Below are 21,871 nucleotides of genomic sequence, written 5' to 3'. Positions count from 1 at the left end.
TACTGAGACAGCCCTGATTTACCAATTGAGCACAACTGCACTAATAACACTAAGAGAGCCTTGATTTACCAAAGGAGCTCACACAGCACAGTTAACACTGAGACGGTGCTGATTTACCAAATAAGTGCACACTGCACTGATAACACTAATGATGCATTGATTTACTAAAGGAGCGCACACTGAACAGATAACAATGAGACAGTACTGGTTTCCCAAAAGAGTGAACACTGCATCCATAACACTGAGACAGCATTTATTTATCAAAGGAATGCACACTGCACTGATAACAGTGAGACAGCGCTGATTTACCAAAGGATCGCACACTGCACTAATAACACTGAGAGAGCCCTGATCTACCAAAGGAGCTCACAGTGCACTACACTGAGACTGCACAGATTTACCAAAGTATCACACACTGCACAAATAACACTGATAAAGCATTAATTTACCAAAGGAGCATACACTGCCCTGGTAACACTGAGACAATACTGATTTACTCTAGGATGCGTACACTGCACTGGTATCACTGAGAAAGGACTGAAGTACCAAAACTGTGCACATTGCATTGATAATACTGAGATAGCGCTGGTTTCCAAGAGTGAACAGTGCACTGATAATACTGAGGCCGTGTTTATTTATCAAAGTAGTGCCCACTGCATTGATAACAGTGAGATAGCGCATATTTACCAAAGGAGCAAGCATTGCACTGGTAACACACTGACACAGCATTACTAAAAGGGTGTACACTGTACTGATAACACTTACAGCGCTGAATTACCAAAAGGGTGCACACTGCATTTATAATACTGAGATAGTTGTGATTTACCAAAGAAGTGTGCACTGAACCAATATCACTGAGACAGCACTGATTTACCAGAAGGCATGCACAATGTACTGATAACACTAAGACAGCACTGATTAAAGGTGCACACATTGCTCTAATAACACCTAGACAGCATTGATTTACCAAAGGAGCACACACTGCACTGATATCACTGAAACAGTGCTATTTTACAAAGGAGTGCACACTGCACTGATAACACTGAGACTGTGTTCATTTACCAAAGTTGTACACACTGCACTGATAATACTGAGAAAACACTGATTTATTAAAGGAGTGCTAACTGCACTGATAACACTCAGACAACACTGATTTACCAAAGGAGTGCACACTGCACTGATAACACTGAGACAGTGTTCATTTACCAAAGTTGCACACACTGCACTGATGACACTGAGAAAACACTGATTTATTAAAGGAGTGCTAACTGCACTGATAACACTCAGACAACACTGATTTACCAAAGGAGTACACACTGCACTGATAACACTGAAACAGCACTGGTTAGGTGCACACACTGCACTGATAACACTGAGATAGCACTCATTTACCAAAGGTAGACACACCACACTGATAACACTGAGACAAAATTAATTTACCAAAGAAGCACACAGTGCACTGGTAACACAGAGACATCGCTATTTTACCAAAGGAGTGCACACTGCACTGATAACACTAAGACAGTGCTGATTTAGCAAAGGAGTGCAAATTGCACTGATAACACTGAGGCACTGATTTACCAAATGAGCACACACAGCACTGATAATACTGAAACAGCCCTGAATTACCAAAGGAGCTCACACTGCACTGATAATATTAATAATGCAATGATTTACCAAAGGAGCACTCACTGCACAGATTACACTGAGAGGCACTGATTTACCAAAGGAGCTCACACTGCACTGATAATATTAATAATGCAATGATTTACCAAAGGAGCACTCACTGCACAGATTACACTGAGAGGCACTGATTTACCAAAGGAGCACACACTGCACTGATAACACTGAGAGGCACTGATTTACCAAAGGAGCAAACACTGCACTGATAACACTGAAAGGCACTGATTTATCAAAGGAGTGCGCCCTGCACTGATTACTTTGAGACACTGCTATTTTATCAAAGGAGAGCACACTACACTGATTACACTAAGACAGCACTAATTTAGCAAAGGAGTGCACACTGCACTGATTACACGGAGATAGTGCTGATTTACCAAAGGAGTGCACACTGCACTGATTACACGGAGATAGTGCTGATTTACCAATGGAGCGCACACTGCACTGATTACGCTGAGACACTGCTATTTTACCAAAGGAGAGCACACTACACTGATTAAACTAAGACAGTGCCAATTTAGCAAAGGAGAGCACACTGCACTGATTACACTGAGATAGTGCTATTTTACCAAAGGAGAGCACACTGCACTGATTACACAGGGTGGCACTGATTTACCATAGGAGCGCACACTGCACTGATTACACTGAGATAGTGCTATTTTACCAAAGGAGAGCACACTGCACTGATTACACTGAGATAGTGCTATTTTACCAAAGGAGAGCACACTGCACTGATTACGCTGAGACACTGCTATTTTACCAAAGGAGAGCACACTGCACTGATTACACTGAGACAGCCCCCTCATGTTTCAGCTGAGAGGTGGACAGTGAAGGAGCTGTATGAGCTGCTCTTCCTCCACCTCTCGTGTAGGGATGAAGCTGCATGCTGTGTGCTGTTCCTTGTAGGAGTTACGCCTCACTCGTTGGTAGGAAATACAATAATCCCGTAGCTCTGTATCAGCCCGATCCAGTAAAGTCCGTGGGAGAGCGGACTAACGCCCGCTCTCCCGGCGCGCGCACCGGCCCCTCGCCGGTGCGAGTGATCCAGTATTTAAATTAGGCGACGCGGTGCAAACGAGGAAAAGGAGGCGCTAGGGACACTAGCGCGTCCCTAGCGCCTCCTTTTGGCTTGGAGCGGCGGCTGTCAGCGGGTTTGACAGCCGACGCTCAATTTTGCCGGCGTCGGTTCTCGAGCCCGCTGACAGCCACGGGCTCGGAAACCAGACGCCGGCAAAATTGAGCGTCCGGTTTTCGGCCCGACAGCCGCGGGCCGAATTCAAAATTTTTTTTTTTTTTTTTACTTTTTTTTACTTTTGGGGACCTCCGACTTAATATCGCTATGATATTAAGTCGGAGGGTGCACAGAAAAGCAGTTTTTACTGCTTTTCTGTGCACTTCCCTGGCGCCGGAAGAAATTAGCGCCGACCTTTGGGCGGCGCTAATTTCTTAGAGTAAAATGTGCGGCTTGGCTGCACATTTTACTTACTGGATCGCTCGGGCATACCTAATAGCGCCCTCAACATGCATTTGCATGTTGAGGGCGCTATTAGGTGCTGCGGGTGGGCCGCGTGTTTTCCTCACCTTACTGAATAAGGGGTAAGGGAAAACACGCGTCCAGAGCAGGGTGACAGTGCGCTCCGACGGAGCACACTTTACTGGATCGACCTGTATGTTTGCAGAACCTGTAGCTAAAGTAAAAGGGCAGTGGAGAGAGAGATTTAATAAATCAGGAGGAAAATATATAGAAACAGAGAATATGACAGCAGATAAGGACCATGAGACCCATCTGGTCTGCCCAATTTACTTCCTGATACAAATCATCTCTCTGCCTCTGCTCGCTGTAAATCCCTCTCTGCACGGAAGCAGGGCAGTGTAGAGGAGGAGGGGATGCGTCTGCTTCAGCACTTCTCAAAGCCAGATGCAGGTTTAGAGCACAGGACTGCAGAGAGGAGTCCCGAGACTCCAGGAGACTGTCCCTGTCTGACCCCAATTCTAATCCCAGCTCTGCCATTGACTGTGTGAGCCTGGGCAAGTCACTTTGTCTCCCAGGACCCCAGTTCTAATCCCAGCTCTGCCATTGACTGTGTGAGCCTGGGCAAGTCAATTTATCTCCCAGGACCCCAGTTCTAATCCCAGCTCTGCCATTGACTGTGTGAGCCTGGGCAAGTCATTTTATCTCCCAGGACCCCAGTTCTAATCCCAGCTCTGCCACTGACTGTGTGAGCCTGGGCAAGTCACTTTATCTCCCAGGACCCCAGTTCTATTCCCAGCTCTGCCACTGACTGTGTGACCCTGGGCAAGTCATTTTATCTCCCAGGACCCCAGTTCTAATCCCAGCTCTGCCACTGACTGTGTGAGCCTGGGCAAGTCACTTTATCTCCCAGGACCCCAGTTCTAATCCCAGCTCTGCCATTGACTGTGTGAGCCTGGGCAAGTCACTTTATCTCCCAGGATCCCAGTTCTATTCCCAGCTCTGCCATAGACTGTGTGAGCCTGGACAAGTCACTTTATCTCCCAGGTCCTCAGTTCTAATCCCAGCTCTGCCATTGACTGTGTGAGCCTGGACAGGTCACTTTATCTTCCAGGACCCCAGTTCTAATCCCAGCTCTGCCATTGACTGTGTGAGCCTAGGCAAGTCACTTTGTCTCCCAGGACCCCAGTTCTATTCCCAGCTCTGCCACTGACTGTGTGAGCCTGGGCAAGTCACTTTATCTCCCAGGACCCCAGTTCTAATCCCAGCTCTGCCATTGACTGTGTGAGCCTGGGCAAGTCACTTTATCTCCCAGGATCCCAGTTCTATTCCCAGCTCTGCCATTGACTGTGTGAGCCTGGGCAAGTCACTTTGTCTCCCAGGACCCCAGTTCTAATCCCAGCTCTGCCATTGACTGTGTGAGCCTGGGCAAGTCACTTTATCTCCCAGGATCCCAGTTCTATTCCCAGCTCTGCCATTGACTGTGTGAGCCTGGGCAAGTCACTTTGTCTCCCAGGACCCCAGTTCTAATCCCAGCTCTGCCATTGACTGTGTGAGCCTGGGCAAGTCACATTATCTTCCAGGACCCCAGTTCTAATCCCAGCTCTGCCATTGACTGTGTGAGCCTGGGCAAGTCACTTTATCTCCCAGGATCCCAGTTCTATTCCCAGCTCTGCCATTGACTGTGTGAGCCTGGACAAGTCACTTTATCTTCCAGGACCCCAGTTCTAATCCCAGCTCTACCATTGCCTGTGTGAGCCTGGGCAAGTCACTTTGTCTCCCAGGACCCCAGTTCTAATCCCAGCTCTACCATTGCCTGTGTGAGCCTGGGCAAGTCACTTTGTGTCCCAGGTCCTCAGTTCTAATCCCAGCTCTGCCACTGACTGTGTGAGCCTGGGCAAGTCACTTTGTGTCCCAGGTCCTCAGTTCTAATCCCAGCTCTGCCACTGACTGTGTGAGCCTGGGCAAGTCACTTTATCTCCCAGGTCCTCAGTTCTAATCCCAGCTCTGCCACTGACTGTGTGAGCCTGGGCAAGTCACTTTATCTCCCAGGTCCTCAGTTCTAATCCCAGCTCTGCCACTGACTGTGTGAGCCTGGGCAAGTCACTTTATCTCCCAGGTCCTCAGTTCTAATCCCAGCTCTGCCATTGACTGTGTGAGCCTGGACAAGTCACTTTGTCTCCCAGGTCCTCAGTTCTAATCCCAGCTCTGCCATTGACTGTGTGAGCCTGGGCAAGTCACTTTATCTCCCAGGATCCCAGTTCTATTCCCAGCTCTGCCATAGACTGTGTGAGCCTGGGCAAGTCACTTTATCTCCCAGGTCCTCAGTTCTAATCCCAGCTCTACCATTGCCTGTGTGAGCCTGGGCAAGTCACTTTATCTCCCAGGACCCCAGTTCTAATCCCAGCTCTGCCACTGACTGTGTGAGCCTGGGCAAGTCACTTTATCTCCCAGGTCCTCAATTCTAATCCCAGCTCTGCCATTGACTGTGTGAGCCTGGACAGGTCGCTTTATCTCCCAGGACCCCAGTTCTAATCCCAGCTCTGCCATTGACTGTGTGAGCCTGGGCAAGTCACTTTGTCTCCCAGGTCCTCAGTTCTAATCCCAGCTCTGCCATTGACTGTGTGAGCCTGGACAAGTCACTTTGTCTCCCAGGTCCTCAGTTCTAATCCCAGCTCTGCCATTGACTGTGTGAGCCTGGACAAGTCACTTTGTCTCCCAGGTCCTCAGTTCTAATCCCAGCTCTGCCACTGACTGTGTGAGCCTGGGCAAGTCACTTTGTCTCCCAGGTCCTCAATTCTAATCCCAGCTCTGCCATTGACTGTGTGAGCCTGGGCAAGTCACTTTGTCTCCCAGGTCCTCAGTTCTAATCCCAGCTCTGCCATTGACTGTGTGAGCCTGGACAAGTCACTTTGTCTCCCAGGTCCTCAGTTCTAATCCCAGCTCTGCCACTGACTGTGTGAGCCTGGGCAAGTCACTTTATCTCCCAGGTCCTCAATTCTAATCCCAGCTCTGCCATTGACTATGTGAGCCTGGGCAAGTCACTTTGTCTCCCAGGTCCTCAGTTCTAATCCCAGCTCTGCCACTGACTGTGTGAGCCTGGGCAAGTCACTTTATCTTCCAGGACCCCAGTTCTAATCCCAGCTCTGCCACTGACTGTGTGAGCCTGGGCAAGTCACTTTATCTCCCAGGACCCCAGTTCTAATCCCAACTCTGTCACTGTTACTGACTGTGTGGGATGTTGGGCAATCCAATTCTTCCTGATTCTGCTCTCCAAAAGCAAGGCCTGCACCAGACTCTGCTGCCAGGCCGTTCCCACTGTCCATGTCCTTGGGCCCCGCTATACAAATCCTACCTCCAGCAAGCATTGGCACAGGTGACAAATTAAGTGGATGGGAACACAATGACCGGTTCCACTCTGCTCAGCACATCCCCTGCTGGCCCCTCCTTGATAAATCACTCTCAGGGTCATTCAGATGTAATTCTGGGAGGCAGTCCTATCTTATTTAGCAGAGACATCACCCACACAGTGCAGCGAGACACTCTGACCCCTCAAAGACTTGTCCACAGAGAAAGACAGCACATGCATAGGGCAGTGAGACGTATGAGTTTCAGAGACACATCCACAGAAAGAGACCTCTTAGACTTTCATCCATACAGAGAGAGCATTCACCCAAGGAAATAAGACACTGTGACCCTCAGAGGCCCATAAAAAGAGACAGCACACACACAGTGAGTGAGACACGTGATCCTCAGACACATCCATAGAGACAGCGCACACACAGTGAGTGAGACACGTGATCCTCAGACACATCCATAGAGACAGCGCACACACAGTGAGTGAGACATGTGATCCTCAGATACATCCATAGAGACACTGCAGACACGTGAGTGAGACATGTGATCCTCAGATACATCCATAGAGAGTGACAGCGCACACACAATGAGACATGTGATCTTCAGACACATCCATAGAGAGTGACAGCGCACACACAGTGAGATGTGATCCTCAGAGACATCCATAGAGAGTGACAGTGCACACACAGTGAGATGTGATCCTCAGACACAATCATAGAGAGTGACAGTGCACACACAGTGAGATGTGATCCTCAGACACATCCATAGAGAGTGACAGCTCACACACAGTGAGATGTGATCCTCAGACACATCCATAGAGAGTGACAGCTCACACACAGTGAGATGTGATCCTCAGACACATCCATAGAGGTGGCGCTCACAGTGAGTGAGACATGTGATCCTCAGACTCATCCATAGAGAGTGACAGCGCACACACAATGAGACATGTGATCATCAGACACATCCATAGAGAGTGACAGTGCACACACAGTGAGATGTGATCCTCAGACACATCCATAGAGGTGGCGCTCACAGTGAGTGAGACATGTGATCCTCAGACACATCCATAGAGAGTGACAGCTCACACACAGTGAGATGTGATCCTCAGACACATCCATAGAGAGTGACAGCGCTCACAGTGAGTGAGACATGTGATCCTCAGACTCATCCATAGAGAGTGACAGCGCACACACAATGAGACATGTGATCATCAGACACATCCATAGAGAGTGACAGCGCACACACAGTGAGATGTGATCATCAGACACATCCATAGAGAGTGACAGCGCACACACAATGAGACATGTGATCCTCAGACACATCCATAGTGAGAGATAGCACATACACAATGAGACATGTGATCCTCAGACACATCCATAGAGAGTGACAGCGCACCCACAGTGAGACATGTGATCCTCAGACACATCCATAGAGAGTGACAGCGCACAAACAGTGAGATGTGATCCTCAGACACATCCTTAGAGAGTGACAGCGCACACACAGTGAGATGTGATACTCAGACACATCCATAGAGCGTGACAGCGCACACACAGTGAGATGTGATACTCAGACACATCCATAGAGAGTGACAGTGCACACACAGTGAGACATGTGATCCTCAGACACATCCATAGAGAGTGACAGCGCACACACAGTGAGACGTGATACTCAGACACATCCATAGAGAGTGACAGTGCACACACAATGAGACATGTGATCCTCAGACACATCCATAGAGAGTGACAGTGCACACACAGTGAGATGTGATCCTCAGACACATCCATAGAGAGTGACAGCGCACACACAATGAGACATGTGATCCTCAGACACATCCATAGAGAGTGACAGCGCACACACAATGAGACATGTGATCCTCAGACACATCCATAGAGAGTGACAGCGCACAAACAGTGAGACATGTGATCCTCAGACTCATCCATAGAGAGTGACAGCGCACACAATGAGGCATGTGATCCTCACACATCCATAGAGAGTGACAGCGCACAAACAGTGAGACATGTGATCCTCAGACACATCCATAGAGAGTGACAGTGCACACACACAATGAGACGTGATCCTTAGACACATCCATAGAGAGTGACAGCGCACACACAATGAGACATGTGATCCTCAGACACATCCATAGAGAGTGACAGCGCACACACAGTGAGATGTGATACTCAGACACATCCATAGAGAGTGACAGCGCACACACAATGAGACATGTGATCCTCAGACACATCGATAGAGAGTGACAGCGCACACACAGTGAGATGTGATACTCAGACACATCCATAGAGAGTGACAGCGCACACACAATGAGACATGTGATCCTCAGACACATCCATAGAGAGTGACAGGGCACACACAGTGAGATGTGATACTCAGACACATCCATAGAGAGTGACAGCGCACACACAATGAGACATGTGATCCTCAGACACATCGATAGAGAGTGACAGCGCACACACAGTGAGATGTGATACTCAGACACATCCATAGAGAGTGACAGCGCACACACAATGAGACGTGATCCTCAGACACATCCATAGAGAGTGACAGCACACACACAATGAGACATGTGATCCTCAGACACATCCATAGAGAGTGACAGCGCACACACAGTGAGATGTGATACTCAGACACATCCATAGAGAGTGACAGCGCACACACAATGAGACATGTGATCCTCAGACACATCCATAGAGAGTGACAGTGCACACACAGTGAGATGTGATCCTCAGACACATCCATAGAGGTGGCGCTTACAGTGAGTGAGACACGCTGACCCCTCATAGGCAGCATATACATAGTGTCAGAGGTACTCTATTTATTGATATGATTTATCTTATGCTTTTCAGCCACTTGGAAGCGGATTCCATTCAGTTGCTGTAGCAGAGATATAATATGCAGAGAGGACAGCTCCTCAGTCGGCTTGGTAACTGGTAGAAGTGCCAGGGGAGACCTATGGTTTGTCGCACTTGTAATCCAGTGACCTTCTCCCTCCCACCCCGACAAGCCTCATCCTATCTTCCCAGTTTTTCTTTTCCCGGCGCTGCTGCATGACACAGGCTCCCCTCAGAGAGCAGCATGCGAGCAGTCCATCTCCTCGCAGCCTGTGCTCTCCTCAGTGTAGGCAGCATGGTCAGAGCACTATACAGTGCGAGACGTTAAGATAACACAAGGACCGCTAGGTGTCGCCAAAGTCTGCCGTTCATTTACCTCCTGCGTTCATAAATGAGGTTTTCGGAGGGGAATTAGCACATTACTTCCACTATTTGCCAGTGCCAGCTACAAAGACCTGGCGTGCCCCGGATCGCTAGGGGGACTCAGGCTGTGCCTCTGCAAGGAAGGGTTTCTGTTACAGACAAACCCTTTGAGGGGTCAGCAGGCAGGGGCAGCCAGCTGTGACTGGGCACGAAACACTGACCGCACTGCAAAGGAACTGGAGCAGAAAGGTGCGGACAAATATCTGGGAGCAGAGAAAGGTGCAACGACCCAGCACAAAACGCTAAGAGAAAAGATCAGCAAAGAACATCGCAGGAGACAGGAAGTGCTGCTGCTGAGAAATAGCTGAACAGCAGCAAACAATGCAACCATCAATCAGTGCGGACTATCACGCACTCCCACAGCGCTGGAAGCACAGATATCCACTGCCCAGCAGCTAATCTGTAAGAAGCAGTGCATGCCGAGAGCCGGAGGCAGTGTGGATCTTCTAGAAAGGTCTCGGGGCATGAATACGTGCGGAAGTACGAAAGTAAATGGCCACACATACTCCCCAAGGATGGAAGGAGCATGTGAGAATCCACCCGAGAAGCTGAAGCTACGAGAATGTGCAAAAAAAGAGAAAAATACAGGAGAAAACGCAAAGTTTTTCCAGGAATGGCTAAGGAGATGTGCACATTGATGATTGCAGCACAGGACAAGATGGTTCACAGTCAGCATAGAAAAGAGTGGTAAATCGGATAAATGCAGATTCTGCGGAACGGACCTGGAAATGGTTACACATCTTGTGGCTGGGTGTGGCCGGCTGACGTCAGGTGGCCTGCATGCGGAGAGGCGCAATAAAATGCCAGGGATCATCCACTGGAAACTGTGTGGACCCTAGAACGTCACTGGAATCACAGGCCTGGTATCCACAGCATTTGGGATGCCGAGGGAATGGAGCCCTCCCTTCCACCACCCAAACGCAACACTGATTGGCAGGAGCGGTCAGAAAGTGAAACCCAGCATGTGGTGTCCAGTAAGCATCAGGAGAAGCACTCCCACCCCCAGAGGGGAGAACTCCTTATCCGCTGCTGGGCAATGGATTCCCACCAGACAGAATCCCCGTGTTCGGGAGAGCTCCCCGCGTCTCTGCTGCGCAGTAGTGCAGTGGTAGAGAGCGCTCCTTCTCAACGGGCTCCAGAGAGGCCGAGAAGCGAGCAGACATTCAGAGGCAAAGCCCATCCGAAAAAGGGGGAGTGAAAACAACCCCTTCCCTGAGCAGAAACAAGGCGCCAAGAGGGAATCTACTAAGGTTGATTCTCAAAATCCAATAGCGATACCTCCTATCCCTGAGCAGGATGAAAAACGCAACTTAAACTGGATCATCTCGATCCTGTAACTCCCTACACGCCGTACAAGAGTGGGACACAGTCGCCGACCTATGAATTTCCATTGGCAACAAAGCCAATAGTGGCTGCATAGTCAGACACTACAGACCATGACAACCTGGCTAGGGCAATGAACCTGCAATGGTATGCGCCCTGGCGGACCAGTGACTGTGGTGTACAAGGACATAATGCCTTCCATCACAAGAGGAGACACATACACCAGAGGACAAGGAGTAATTGTGCCATCCTGCAATTGCAATACCTTGCACCCATACTCTGTTGTACCGTCAGTGGCACTTATGTGCTCAATGTCACAGCACCTATTGGCATAGCAGCCCATGCCCAAACCGCAGCACGCTCATGCCACAGCCTGGACCAGCCAGAAAGCTGCCAGTACCTGCGGCAATGCACTGTGATGAAGCTGACTGTCGTGAACTGTGCAGTGGTGCACCCCATTATGCCAAACACACGAAGACACTAGATGGCACCACCTATCAATGGGCCCTGATGGTGAACAGTAACCTCTCCACTGGTGCACTTGGCCCGAAAGCCCAATTTCAAGGTATACCTCAGCATGAAAGTTGATGGTGCTTGACATCGTTTACGGCCTGTTTAGCACCTACCATGTTCAATGGTGGGAATGTGCTCTTGGCGTTTACAACACCTCAGGTGCCTACCACAACATCAATGACATTTATGGTGCCCGAGGCACCGATAATGAAATCAACGTCCATGGCACCCAGGCACACCATGGTGCTAAGAGCTTTGGTAGTGTCCAGCAGTGCCCATGGCTCTCAAAGGTATAGACAACTCTTGCTGATGTCAATGGCGCCTGCAGTACTACATTTCTTGCTGTTGCCCTATGGTGTTGGCAGTGCTCACGGTGCTTAATGATGTCAATGGTGCCCCGAGGGCATTGTTCTACATCACTCAGTGGCACCCTTCAAGGGCATCACCTCCATGGTTCCCACAGTGCTTGATGCCATTGAAATGCTATTGGTGCTCGACAGTACTCACGGCATCGATGACGCTCATGGTGCTTGATGGTGACAATGGTGCCCATGGTGCTCAATGGTATCAATAGCACTCGATTGAATCGATGGCAGGCACGGAGCTCAACAGCATCCATGGAGCTCGACAGTGTCCTCTGCACCCATAGTGTCTGATGGCGTCAATGCTGAGAGTCCCTAGCACTCCTGGGCATGCACGAGCAACTGATTTCTGGCAAGACACCAATGGTGCAGCAGTAGAGCAGATTTCCCAGGCTCACGCTCAATTCCAAGACTGCATTGCCAGAGCAAGCTGACAAGCAAAAGGGGAGGCTGTGTCGTCCAGGGCACCAGAAGGGCGAGAAGGGTGAACTCTTCTCCCGCGGGAACATTCTGGTCCTGGATTCCTTCACTGTCTGAGCCTCCGTCGATGCTTAGCCGTTGGACAAAACTTCATGGAACTCCTGCCTGAATGGGAACTCGGGCAAGTCCCTAGGATAGAGGCCTACTTGGGCCACACGCGGACCGAATACTGCCAGTCCCACAAGGCACTGAGAAAGGCCACAAAAAACAGATCAACTGAATGAGAGGACAGCAGGAATCCGCTGCGGGTGGGGCATTATTCATTAAGAAGAGAAAAAACTCTGCCAGGATCAGTGTGGCCAGGCCCTGCACGGGGAAAGCGGCAGTAGGACGCGCAGTCTCCACAGCTTGGGCTAAGTACATTTTCCGCGGCACGCTGCTCTGAAACCTGAGAAAAATAAGGTTGGAGTTCAGTTTTCCTAAAGGAGGAAACAGTCACTAACGGTGATTAATTTAATCTCAGAGCATGGAGGAAAGGTGAAATATTTATTTATTTATAGTCAGCTCCCCAGCTCCTTCCCCCCCGAAAGAAAAGATATCGGCCCAATATTCCAAAGGATTTGCCTGGCTAACCTGGACAAACCCCACAGCCTGAGCTTCCTGCTTCCTGCCAGCTCTCTCCTGAGAGTCCGGAGGCAGCCGAGTGTAAGTTTTGGAGAGTCAGAGGGGAGAGGCTCACCCAGCCTGGGATTCCTGACCAGAGTCGGGAGGGGGGCTCCTGCCAGTCTGCTCCTCAGCTGCTTGGGAGTCCCCTCTGTGTTGTTTTCGGGATTTTCGTGCCAGGAGCCTCCCTGGTCCTGGGCCTTTCTTGGATTCAGGGCACGGGGAACCCTGTGTGTGGGACGCCCAGGGATAGGGAAGAGCTGCCCTCAGAGGTGCTGCCTTGTACTGAGGAATAATAACTGCGGTGTTATCTTCGGGTGAGGGGAAAGGACATTGAGCAGAGACAGCCTGGAGGACGAGTGTTGGCTGCCCCTTCCTTCCTGCAGTGCAGCGGGGTAAGGGAAGCTGTTTCCAGGGATCCGGAGGAGAGAGAGAGACTGAGATAAATCTGACGCGCTGGAGGAGCTGCTAACCCTGAGTAAGGGAGCTGTAACGGGCACAGAGGACACCGATCCGGGGGAGAGAAGCGAGATTACTCTCGGGGCCAGGACAGGATGTCTGGCAATCCGTGGAAGGGACCTCCTCCATCACACCAACGCCAGGAGGCTGGAGGGATCCCTCGCCCATGGAAAGACGGAGGTGGAAACTGTAACTGAGAAGTAAAGGGACTGTGGTGCTGGAATCACATTTATTGGGCTACCTGAAAGTATCTTATTCACTAAATTTAAGTTTGGACCCTAACCCAGTGCATCCAGTGTCTTTCTCTGGGCACACAGCACACAGGAAGGGAAGTGACCCCTCTCCCAGGGATAACCAAGAGGAAGTTAGGCCCCCCCGGCCCAGGGACCCAAAAGGAAAAATCTCCCCTCAAGCCAAAGGATCCACACCCCGGGAAAATGGCATCAGAGAAGAGCCAGTCAGGTTCCTGCCCCACAGAACTTACAAATACTTTTATGGCCCCAGCCATGCAAGAACTGCACACCAGGCTGGGGTTACACACCCTTAACAGAAACATGGGGGTAACCTGCACGGAGCGGCAGTTACTACCCTTAACAAAAACATGGGGGTAACCTGCACGGAGCGGCAGACACTACCCTTAACAAAAACATGGGGGTAACCTGCACGGAGCGGCAGTCACTACCCTTAACAAAAACATGGGGGTAACCTGCACGGAGCGGCAGTCACTACCCTTAACAAAAACATGAGGGTAACCTGCACGGAGCGGCAGTCACGACCCTTAACAAAAACATGGGGGTAACCTGCACGGAGCGGCAGTTACTACCCTTAACAGAAACATGAGGGTAACCTGCATGGAGCGGCAGTTACTACCCTTAACAGAAACATGGGGGTAACCTGCACGGAGCGGCAGTTATTACCCTTAACAGAAACATGGGGGTAACCTGCACGGAGCAGCAGTTACTACCCTTAACAGAAACATGGAGGTAACCTGCACGGAGCGGCAGTTACTACCCTTAACAGAAACATGGAGGTAACCTGCACAGAGCAGCAGTTACTGCCCTTAACGGAAACATGGGGGGTAACCTGCAGGGAGTGGCAGTTATTACCCTTAATAGTAACATGGGGGTAACCTGCATGGAGCGGCAGTCACGACCCTTAACAAAAACATGGGGGTAACCTGCACGGAGCGGCAGTCACTACCCTTAACAAAAACATGAGGGTAACCTGCACGGAGCGGCAGTCACGACCCTTAACAAAAACATGGGGGTAACCTGCACGGAGCGGCAGTTACTACCCTTAACAGAAACATGAGGGTAACCTGCATGGAGCGGCAGTTACTACCCTTAACAGAAACATGGGGGTAACCTGCACGGAGCAGCAGTTATTACCCTTAACAGAAACATGGGGGTAACCTGCACGGAGCAGCAGTTACTACCCTTAACAGAAACATGGAGGTAACCTGCACGGAGCGGCAGTTTACTACCCTTAACAGAAACATGGAGGTAACCTGCACAGAGCAGCAGTTACTGCCCTTAATGGAAACATGGGGGTAACCTGCAGGGAGTGGCAGTTACTACCCTTAATAGTAACATTGGGGGTAACCTGCATGGAGCGGCAGTTACTACCCTTAACAGAAACATGGGGGTAACCTGCATGGAGCGGCAGTTACTAACCTTAATAGAAACATGGGTGTAATCTGTACGGAGCGGCAGTTACTACCCTTAACAGAAACATGGGGGTAACCTGCACGGAGAGGCAGTTTCTACCCTTAACAGAAACATGAGGGTAACCTGCATGGAGCGGCAGTTACTACCCTTAACAGAAACATGGGGGTAACCTGCACGGAGCAGCAGTTATTACCCTTAACAGAAACATGGGGGTAACCTGCACGGAGCAGCAGTTACTACCCTTAACAGAAACATGGAGGTAACCTGCACGGAGCGGCAGTTACTACCCTTAACAGAAACATGGAGGTAACCTGCACAGAGCAGCAGTTACTGCCCTTAACGGAAACATGGGGGTAACCTGCAGGGAGTGGCAGTTATTACCCTTAATAGTAACATGGGGGTAACCTGCATGGAGCGGCAGTCACGACCCTTAACAAAAACATGGGGGTAACCTGCACGGAGCGGCAGTCACTACCCTTAACAAAAACATGAGGGTAACCTGCACGGAGCGGCAGTCACAACCCTTAACAAAAACATGGGGGTAACCTGCACGGAGCGGCAGTTACTACCCTTAACAGAAACATGAGGGTAACCTGCACGGAGCGGCAGTTACTACCCTTAACAGAAACATGAGGGTAACCTGCATGGAGCGGCAGTTACTACCCTTAACAGAAACATGGGGGTAACCTGCACGGAGCAGCAGTTATTACCCTTAACAGAAACATGGGGGTAACCTGCACGGAGCAGCAGTTACTACCCTTAACAGAAACATGGAGGTAACCTGCACGGAGCGGCAGTTACTACCCTTAACAGAAACATGGAGGTAACCTGCACAGAGCAGCAGTTACTGCCCTTAATGGAAACATGGGGGTAACCTGCAGGGAGTGGCAGTTATTACCCTTAATAGTAACATGGGGGTAACCTGCATGGAGCGGCAGTTACTACCCTTAACAGAAACATGGGGGTAACCTGCATGGAGCGGCAGTTACTAACCTTAATAGAAACATGGGTGTAATCTGTACGGAGCGGCAGTTACTACCCTTAACAGAAACATGGGGGTAACCTGCACGGAGAGGCAGTTTCTACCCTTAACAGAAACATGGGGGTAACCTGCACGGAGCGGCAGTTACTACCCTTAACAAAAACATGGGGGTAACCTGCACGAAGCGGCAGTCACTACCCTTAACAAAAACATGGGGGTAACCTGCACGGAGCGGCAGTTACTACCCTTAACATAAGGCTTGGGGGTAATCTGCACAGAGCAGCAGTTACTACGCTTAACAGAAACATGGGGGTAACCTGCACGGAGCGGCAGTTACTACCCTTAACATAAGGCTTGGGGGTAATCTGCACAGAGCAGCAGTTACTACGCTTAACAGAAACATGGGGGTAACCTGCACAGAGCGGCAGTTACTACCCTTAACAGAAACATGGAGGTAACCTGCACGGAGCGGCAGTTACTGCCCTTAACAGAAACATGGGGGTAACCTGCACAGAGCAGCAGTTACTGCCCTTAACGGAAACATGGGGGTAACCTGCAGGGAGTGGCAGTTATTACCCTTAATAGTAGTAACATGGGGGTAACCTGCATGGAGCGGCAGTTACTACCCTTAACAGAAACATGGGGGTAACCTGCATGGAGCGGCAGTTAATAACCTTAATAGAAACATGGGTGTAATCTGTACGGAGCGGCAGTTACTACCCTTAACAGAAACATGGGGGTAACCTGCACGGAGAGGCAGTTTCTACCCTTAACAGAAACATGGGGGTAACCTGCACGGAGCGGCAGTTACTACCCTTAACAAAAACATGGGGGTAACCTGCACGGAGCGGCAGTTACTACCCTTAACATAAGGCTTGGGGGTAATCTGCACAGAGCAGCAGTTACTACGCTTAACAGAAACATGGGGGTAACCTGCACGGAGCGGCAGTTACTACCCTTAACATAAGGCTTGGGGGTAATCTGCACAGAGCAGCAGTTACTACGCTTAACAGAAACATGGGGGTAACCTGCACAGAGCGGCAGTTACTACCCTTAACAGAAACATGGGGGTAACCCGCACGGAGCGGCAGTTACTACCCTTAACAGAAACATGGGGGTAACCCGCACGGAGCGGCAGTTACTGCCCTTAACAGAAACATGGGGGTAAACTGCAGGGAGCGGCAGTTACTACCCTTAACAGAAACAAGGAGGTAACCTGCACGGTCACCATCAATAGCTAAAAATATGAGATTTTTAATGTGGGACTGTTAAATGTCTAATTTTTCAGCATAAAGTACAGATTTTAGGGAGGCTACTTATAAAGCTGGGATTTGTACAGATTTTCTCAAAACATTCTTTTAGGGCCAGCTAAAAGCTGAGCCCACCCTCTGTTGCTAGGAGAAAGCTCAGTGCTGATTGGTTTACAAGCCCTTTCCATCAAAGCGGAATTTTAAAATACATGCACAGAGGCTGTTTTTCAACCAATCAGATGTCAAGTTGAGTAAGGTGATGAGGATGCAGCCAATCAGACACTGACAATGTGGAGAAGGCGCTATAAAGCTGGAGCTGAACTGCTCAGAAGCTCATTTGGGAAGAGGAAGATATGGTGACACACAAAGTATTTTGTTTCATTCATTTTTTTTGCTGAAAACCAGGGTTTTATGCGTTATAAAACTGATAGTGTTGGCTTAGTCAGAGGAAAAAGTGCTGCTTTATGGGGAAAACTAGGTCTTCACGCCTAATGTTTCTGGTGGGAAAAGGCAGCTAAAACCTAAAACTTTCAAATTCTTTAACCCTGATTATTAAACTGGGGTAAAAGTGATTGGATTGGAATGCTGTAAACTCCACATACATTTCGATCTGGTGACTAAACTGTACTGCAGCCCTGGAAAGAGACTACGCCAAAGAAACCACTACAAAACACAGAAGGGTGAGCGTTAAGGATGGGCCAAGCAAATAAATAAACCCAGAATACAAGTCACAAAACAACCCTGCAGAAATCCGGAGCTTTTGCAGATGCCCTGTAATTTATTCTGATTTATTTTACCGAGTGTCTATGTGCCCAGATTAATAAAAGCAAGCAGAGGCATGCTCTCTCCTCACCAAATGGAAAGGCTTCAGGACCAGCTTTCTTCCTGACATTGTTACATGGCTTTTGCTTATGGTTTGGGATTGTTGTCTCTCTTTCTTTTTTTTTTTTTTAATTCTGCATTGCTCTGTGTTGGAAGCCAGTGCGTTATTTAAATGTGGCCGGCCCCTGTCTTGTGCTGCGAACACCATTCAGAGATGCCATGGGTCCGGGTCCGGACCCGAGTCCAGATGGGGGAGGAGAAGTTAATCTCCAGGTCCCTTGGCACGGTCACCAAAAATAAAAGCGAGGACACCAAAAATGGTGTTCAAATTAAAGTTTTTACTGTAATCCAAGCCAATAGTCCAAAAATAAATCAGTACCAAAGGATTATGGTTTCTCTGTGCTAGGTGTTACTTTCCCTTCTAGCTCTCTTAGGAACATAAGAACATAAGAAAATGCCATACTGGGTCAGACCAAGGGTCCATCAAGCCCAGTATCCTGTTTCCAACAGTGGCCAATCCAGGCCATAAGAACCTGGCAAGTACCCAAAAACTAAGTCTATTCCATGTAACCATTGCTAATGGCAGTGGCTATTCTCTAAGTGAACTTAATAGCAGTATTATCCGTAGGATACACTCCTTGCTAGGTGTTACTTTCCCTTCTAGGTTCTCTTGCAGCATTATCATAGGATACACTCCTTGCTAGGTGTTACTTTCCCTTCTAGGCTCTCTTGCAGCATTATCCGTAGGATACACTCCGTGCTATGTGTTACTTTCCCTTCTAGGCTCTCTCGCAGCATTATCCATAGGATACACTCCGTGCTAGGTGTTACTTTCCCTTCTAGGCTCTCTCGCAGCATTATCCGTAGGATACACTCCGTGCTAGGTGTTACTTTCCCTTCTAGGCTCTCTCGCAGCATTATCCGTAGGATACACTCCGTGCTAGGTGCTACTTTCCCTTCTAGGCTCTCTCGCAGCATTATCCGTAGGATACACTCCGTGCTAGGTGTTACTTTCCCTTCTAGGCTCTCTCGCAGCATTATCCGTAGGATACGCTCCGTGCTAGGTGTTACTTTCCCTTCTAGGCTCTCTCGCAGCATTATCCGTAGGATACGCTCCGTGCTAGGTGTTACTTTCCCTTCTAGGCTCTCTCGCAGCATTATCCGTAGGATACGCTCCGTGCTAGGTGTTACTTTCCCTTCTAGGCTCTCTCGCAGCATTATCCGTAGGATACGCTCCGTGCTAGGTGTTACTTTCCCTTCTAGGCTCTCTCGCAGCATTATCCGTAGGATACGCTCCGTGCTAGGTGTTACTTTCCCTTCTAGGCTCTCTCGCAGCATTATCCGTAGGATACACTCCGTGCTAGGTGTTACTTTCCCTTCTAGGCTCTCTCGCAGCATTATCCGTAGGATACGCTCCGTGCTAGGTGTTACTTTCCCTTCTAGGCTCTCTCGCAGCATTATCCGTAGGATACACTCCGTGCTAGGTGTTACTTTCCCTTCTAGGCTCTCTCGCAGCATTATCCGTAGGATACACTCCGTGCTAGGTGTTACTTTCCCTTCTAGGCTCTCTCGCAGCATTATCCGTAGGATACACTCCGTGCTAGGTGTTACTTTCCCTTCTAGGCTCTCTCGCAGCATTATCCGTAGGATACACTCCGTGCTAGGTGTTACTTTCCCTTCTAGGCTCTCTCGCAGCATTATCCGTAGGATACACTCCGTGCTAGGTGTTACTTTCCCTTCTAGGCTCTCTTGCAGCATTATCCGTAGGATACAGTCCATGCTAGGTGTTACTTTCCCTTCTAGGCTCTCTTGCAGCATTATCCGTAGGATACAGTCCGTGCTAGGTGTTACTTCCCTTCTAGGCTCTCTTGCAGCATTATCCATAGGATACACTCCGTGCTAGGTATTACTTTCCCTTCTAGGCTCTCTTGCAGCATTATCCGTAGGATACACTCCATGCTAGGTGTTACTTTCCCTTCTAGGCTCTCTTGCAGCATTATCCGTAGGATACACTCCATGCTAGGTGTTACTTTCCCTTCTAGGCTCTCTTGCAGCATTATCCATAGAATACACTCCATGCTAGGTGTTACTTTCCCTTCTAGGCTCTCTTGCAGCATTATCCATAGAATACACTCCATGCTAGGTGTTACTTTCCCTTCTAGGCTCTCTTGCAGCATTATCCATAGGATACACTCCTTGCTAGGTGTTACTTTCCCTTCTAGGCTCTCTTGCAGCATTATCCGTACGATACACTCCTTGCTAGGTGTTACTTTCCCTTCTAGGCTCTCTCGCAGCATTATCCATAGGATACACTCCGTGCTAGGTGTTACTTTCCCTTCTAGGCTCTCTCGCAGCATTATCCGTAGGATACACTCCTTGCTAGGTGTTACTTTCCCTTCTAGGCTCTCTTGCAGCATTAACCATAGGATACACTCCGTGCTAGGTGTTACTTTCCCTTCTAGGCTCTCTTGCAGCATTATCCATAGGATACACTCCATGCTAGGTGTTACTTTCCCTTCTAGGCTCTCTTGCAGCATTATCCGTAGGATACACTCCTTGCTAGGTGTTACTTTCCCTTCTAGGCTCTCTTGCAGCATTATCCGTAGGATACACTCCATGCTAGGTGTTACTTTCCCTTCTAGGCTCTCTTGCAGCATTATCCGTAGGATACACTCCTTGCTAGGTGTTACTTTCCCTTCTAGGCTCTCTTGCAGCATTATCCGTAGGATACACTCCATGCTAGGTGTTACTTTCCCTTCTAGGCTCTCTTGCAGCATTATCCGTAGGATACACTCCGTGCTAGGTGTTACTTTCCCTTCTAGGCTCTCTTGCAGCATTATCCATAGGATACACTCCCTTGTTTGGAGGGTTGAATAGCTAGAATGGGATCCCAGCAATTAGCTAGCAGAAACATACAAAAAAAACCCCAAAACATGGGTCAAAATCTCTCATCGTGCAATCCAAATCCAGCTCTGTTTAGATGTCTCCAATTCAAGAATCCAACCCGTCTTCTGAGTCCAAAATACAAATCTCTTCACTTTTGCTTAGACTAAAAATGAGCCAGTCCTTTTGGATACCAGGGGGGAGCTTGTCCTTCCAGACTGGTCCAGCTTCTCCACTGAAATCCAAATTCTCAAAATTCACGTTTCTTGAGTTCTGTTCTGAAAAGCCTCTAAATCTCTCCTCATCCTTGCTGTCCTGGTCTCTTAGATCTTTGACTCATCCTTTTGGGATACTGGGGGGGGGAGCCCTTCCCTCCGGACTGATCAATCTTTGCAAAACTCTTCAGATCTCCCAAAGTCCAAAAATCACTAGTTTGGAGATCCTGAGGGGATCTCCAACTTCTCTCCTCAAACTCTTCTCCTCCAACGGCTTCTTGCTTGGGGAATCTCTATCTCCAGCCTTCCGGCTCTTGCAGCCGTGCCTAACCCTCCAGGGGACTGAGCATGCTCCTAGGGATTGCATGCTGTACCCCCAGCCCCTAACCCCTCTCCCAATGCCTAACGAGGGAAAAGCCCCGGGGATGGTATTAGTAACAAGCAAGGCCTCCATCACACAGAAATTGCGAGGGCACGCACATTTCCACCAGTAATACCAGGGAATGATTATCTGCCAATCCCTTTCATCCATTCC

At 49.3% G+C, this 21,871-nt stretch overlaps 1 protein-coding gene across 16 annotated transcripts in view; it reads right to left on the bottom strand.

Moving 5' to 3' along the window:
* NRXN3 (neurexin 3) overlaps positions 1–21,871 on the bottom strand; it is a 2,187,333-nt gene that overhangs the window by 1,518,126 nt on the left and 647,336 nt on the right. The gene's annotated exons all lie outside the window — the stretch shown is intronic.

This window comes from Rhinatrema bivittatum, chromosome 4 (assembly GCF_901001135.1).
Source record: "Rhinatrema bivittatum chromosome 4, aRhiBiv1.1, whole genome shotgun sequence".
In the NCBI taxonomy this organism is placed as follows: domain Eukaryota; kingdom Metazoa; phylum Chordata; class Amphibia; order Gymnophiona; family Rhinatrematidae; genus Rhinatrema; species Rhinatrema bivittatum.
Note: the sequence above shows the minus strand (reverse complement) of the source record. Positions and strands in the feature narration are given on the sequence as shown.